Genomic DNA, 5037 nt, shown 5'->3' with positions numbered 1-5037 from the left:
ATCACAACATTTCTAGATACATAAACAGTCAAGACCAGCCATTTGAAAGTTCCCTCTTCTCTAACCCAATATTATTTAGCTTTTGCTTTGATCTCACGCCTGGAAAAAATCTTTTCCTTGAAACACTGCAAGTTTTCACAGTTCTAATAACGCATCAAAGCCGATACCGTATGCAGTCCAGCTAGTCTCCAGCATTAGCTCACTTTGTGAACCCAAATACGTCTCTTTCTCCCTTCTTTCAGTTTTAATTTTGTGCTTTCTTTGCAGAGGTTCTGGGGAGTAGCGTGCTGCCAGTGCGTGGGGAAGCGAGAGGGTGAGGGTGCTGGCTACGGCCAGGCACAGCGCCGTCAGATGCTTCCTCCCAAAGGACTGCCAATGCCCTGAGCACCTCTAGACGTCTCGTGAGCACAGACTGCTGCTCCTGCCAAATTGCATGGCGGTTTTGGGGATGGAGACGAATATCCATTGAGTATTTACTTGATGCTATCAAACTCGTTTGTCTCGTAACCAAACTCCGAGTCCCTAGAGGTGAAATTCAGTGCATCAATCCGCCGCTCCATCTACCCATCTTTAAAAGGAACATCATTAACATGCCTTGCACATGAACAAATGTGGCTTTGTTCCATGTTACTTCATTACTGCATTATTTGGGGCTGATAGGTCTGAAAGCCAGGAGGCACCTTTATGATCACCTAGTCTGATCTCATGAGTACCACGAGCTAGTAATCTAGGCAGTAACCTGTGGTTGATCTGTATCATGTATTTTAGAAAAATAGCCAGTTTCCCATGGCAGTTTGGACCGATCTCCCTAGATGTGCTGATTTCCAGCAAGTTGTATGCCAAAGGGGGGAGCGGAGAGCACAATAGCAGAGCTGGTATTTGCTGTGCAGATCTGGAAGAGGAGTTTCACCCTAGGAAGCCAGACAGGCCCAAATACAAACAAAGATGGAAAGAGCACCACTCTGTAGATCTGAATTTAGATCTAACCTCTGGCTGAGGGCCTGTTTCCCATTTTAAGTCAAAGTGGGAAGCAGTCTGCTAAAGGAAGAGAATTTGCTACCGGGATACCATGGATGAGCTCTGAAAAAAATACATCCATCTGGACTTGGTGTGGGGTGAAGAGACCTGTTCTGGAGGGATAGAAACACCCTTAGAAATGTTCATAGTTTTATGTTTTCCTTTTCAATTGAGAAGTCCGTTCTTGGTGTTGACTGCATGGTCAGAAAAGACTGACCTGTGGAAATGTGTTAGCTTTGGTGAAGGACTGATGAAACAGACTCTAGCCCAGGAACCTGCCCAAGGTTTTTTTTTGCCTGCTCGCTTTGTGGGCTTTCAAGATCCAGTCAAGGTAACTAGCCAGGTTCCCTTCTACAGAACCAGTATAGGACTGGTGCTTTAATGAGGTATCAGCTCCAAACCTTTGGTCCCAGGAACCCCTCACTCTCAGGATCTCCCTGAAATGAGATTAGCTTTGCCCTACTGATTTATTCCTGAGTGTGTCACCTTGGGCCAAGAGGAACAGCTGCTAAACCCAGAGGATTTGGCCATCCAGGGAAACCAAGCACCCCATGGATGTGGACCCCCTTACAAGTTTGCTGCATCAGAGAAGCAGCAGCTGTCAACACATTCTCCATAAATTAGAGGAAAATGGGAAAGACAAAGGACAAAGTTATCTTGGGCATGCTTCGAAACCTATGCTCTATGATTTCACCCTCGGAGCTGGACATCGGAGCACATCATCCACCTGGTTACAGCTCTGGCCTTGCAAACAGAGACGAGCTGACTGCAATGCAAGTGGGCTTTAAATGTGAAATGCTGGGGTAGGGGCTGAGCAGCAGCACCCTACAAAGGGTCCGAGAGCAATGCAGCCACTACACATCCCATCAACGCTCCAGGCAAGCGCTGGAACAAAAGGCAGAGGCAGTAAGGGGGGCTGTGGTGATTAAGTTCTGGGAAGATTATTGATTTATTGAACGAAGGTCAAAACTACTCAGCAAAAAGGCAGGAAATCTTAGCACAAAGAGGCTCAATGTGGAAACAAGGAGCCTTAGCGTCGAGCAGGAAAAAACAGCGCACACGAGTGTAAATGAAGCATTTAGGAAAGCTAAATAAGGAAGGTCAAGGCCTTTCCATGACACAGATCGGTGGGTGCAGCGCAGCAACAAGCAAACAGATCTCAGCAGGCATGACTGGCAGCGTTGGCCCCTGTGTGATGGATGGATGGCCGGCAGAAGCAGAGTGATGGGTGATGAATTAGCTCCAGGGCCAAGGGAGGATGGAGCTCCTAAGCCAAATCTCCTCAAAAAACACTAAAAAGGCCAAGGCCTGGCCTCTACCAGTGGATCTGGCTGGGCTGGCATGGCCCTACCACAGCCTCCCTGCTAGGTTCCCTTTAGCTTCCAAACCACAGTGGCCACATCCTAACCACCTGTCGGGAAGGATCTCAATGCAAACTCCTAGACCATGCCCAAGAAGAGCTTGGGAAAACGCTGTCTGGCCTGGGTCAAAACACACCAGGGATTTCGTGGATGGCTCTGACTGGTTCTTAATCTAGACACAGGGGACACGGGAATCTGGTGTAGCCTTTCTGTCTGAAGCATCATTGGAGGCATCACCAGAACTGCTGCTCTCCTACATAACTCATGAAATTTTCCTTATTGCCCGGTGTGGTTGTGTGGTTTGTAAACCAGGAGGGCGAATCCACTGAGGAGCCAGCCAGGAGAGCATGAAGCGGATTCCCCAGCCCTCAGTGCTTACAACCAGCAGAAGCTGCAGGTGCCCAAACCCTCATGCCTCCTTCCTCCCTCCATCAGACCTCAGTTTCCCCAGCTGTGGCTTTTCCAAGGCGAAGGTGTGGGGCTGCTGCGGGAAAGAGGCTGCTGAGGGTGGCGCGGGAGGGCAGCAGCAAGGGCTGGGTTAGGTGAGAGCAGGCAGCCTGCCGCAGTGTTTTGGCACGCGTCTCCCCGCTCACGTCTCCTCTCTTCTCCGGGAGCAAAGGCAGACGGTGTTAAAACCTCCGTGGCTGCTCCCCCGAGCAGTTCTTGAGACGGGAGCTCACGGCTCCTGCTGTCTCCCTGCGGCGTGTAGGCTTCTGCTCCACCCCACCCTGCCTTCCCCTGGGCTGTCTGATTATGAGTGTGGCTTACCTGGCCACGAGCGTGTCTGTGTATATGCAATCACTCATTTGTTTGTGTACGCTCGCGAAAAGACAACAAAGAAGCCAGTGCTGGCAAACACGGCTCCTGCTGGCTTCGGAGAAAAGCTGTGTGCATTTATTTGCTTGCGAACAAAGTCATACCAGTGGGGCTGAGCTGAGCGTGGAGCAGCTCACCTGAAGATCCCTGCTGCAAGACAAGAAGGAGCAAAGCTCTAGAGGAATTTTTCTTTGCAGGGCTTTTTACTGGAGCTAGCATTCATTAAAACGGTGCTTTGTGGAGAGCAAAGCACCTCATAGGAAAGTACAAACTGCCTTTGGCTTTCAGGCCTGAGAGCCACATGTGACTGCTCAGGTAAGGAGTTTAGGGTCAGGAGCACGTATATGGGACATCTCAGTTACTCGTCAGTGGCTTAGGGACTGCTCTGGAGACTGAGAAGATTCACCCAGTAGAATAGGTGGATCCATCCCCCATGAATTTGTCTCAGCCACTTAGGAACTGCAAATTTTAAATCCCTGCTTTGAACCTTTGGGCTCCCCAGTAGCATGTGGCAATGGATTCCACAACTCCCCGTACAAGTCACTTGGGGTTGGATGATTTTTCACCAAATCTCTCGGCGTGCCTGGCACAGCTGCCTGGAAGGGCGGGGTGAAGCTGATGACGTGCACCTAACAGGTGAGGACACAGAGCAGAGGAGGCCACGGTACCACTCTTTGGAAGAGCAAAATATGGGCCTGGGTGAGCAGGGGAGGAGGAGCTGGTTGTGTGGTGGCTCTCAGCCATGAGTGTGGCAGGTCTGTTTGCTCCTCTGGCTCTAGGTGCTGTCTCCTGCTGGCTGGTGTGCTGAGGTTGCCCACAGCCAGGCTTTCCTTCCCATCTGCAAGGCTTTTCCAAAGTCTGTGTGCAGGTAGCAGTGCTGGGAAAGTGCAGAAAGGGCCATGGGGCTGAACCAAAGTAAGGAAAGGCTCCTGGCCAAGGGATGGCTGAATGGACTGGGAAGAGAAACGAGTGGAAGAGAACATGGTATGAGTCCACACAATCATGAACGGCAGGGAGAACGCACGTAGGAGATCAGTGTGATCTCCAGTAAGAGAGCTGGGCACCACCAGATGAAACTCCCAATCAGCAAGGTCAGCTCAGAGGAAAGGAGACGGTTGTGCTCCCAGGGAGGAGGTGAAGGTGGTAGGTGCTGAATATTTACATGAGCTCAAATTCACAGAAGAAATATCTATTGATAGTTATTAAATGCAAAACCGCAACCTCTCCTCCAGGATATCCACGGAGTCAGGAAGAACGTCCCGGAGCAGCAGTATTACTGGTCTGTCCTCTTATACTCTTCCCTGGCATCTCCTTTTTGCCAGGAAGGGAAAAGATCCTGAGATAGATGGATCCTTGATCTGGCACACTTGGGCTTTCTTAGGAATGCAGGTGTGTTCTCCATGTGAAGGTAAAAGACATCTCTTTTGGCACTTTGGACAATTTGATCCCACTGATCTTACCTAGCCAGTGAAACGAGGTTAAGGTTAAGATGAGTGCTTAGGATACCAGTGCACAAATGGCATCTCCCCTCTGCAGATCTTGGCCCAAAATGGCTTCTGACTTGCCCGTGTGTCATCCAGGTCCAGCAAAGAGGAGTAACTCTTCTGTTTGAGGGAAAGAGTGCCCTGCAGCCAGAAAAACTGGTAGAGTTTGCCTAAGGTAGCTGGACGTGTTGGATGGTCGTGGATGCTGGTGTCCTCTGCTCAGCGTTTGGGCTGGTCTAGCTGCGTGAGATCATTCAGCCTAACAAACCACCACGTGTCACCTAGCGCCAGCAGTCAAATCACAGCCTTCTACTTCAATTTGTCTTTCCAAATGTGTGTATCTGGGAGGTACAGCAACA

The sequence above is a fragment of the Aythya ferina genome (genome assembly GCF_964211825.1).
Source record: "Aythya ferina genome assembly, chromosome: 3".
Taxonomy (NCBI): domain Eukaryota; kingdom Metazoa; phylum Chordata; class Aves; order Anseriformes; family Anatidae; genus Aythya; species Aythya ferina.
The sequence above is the reverse complement of the archived record's forward strand: the minus strand, read 5'-3'. Positions refer to the sequence as shown.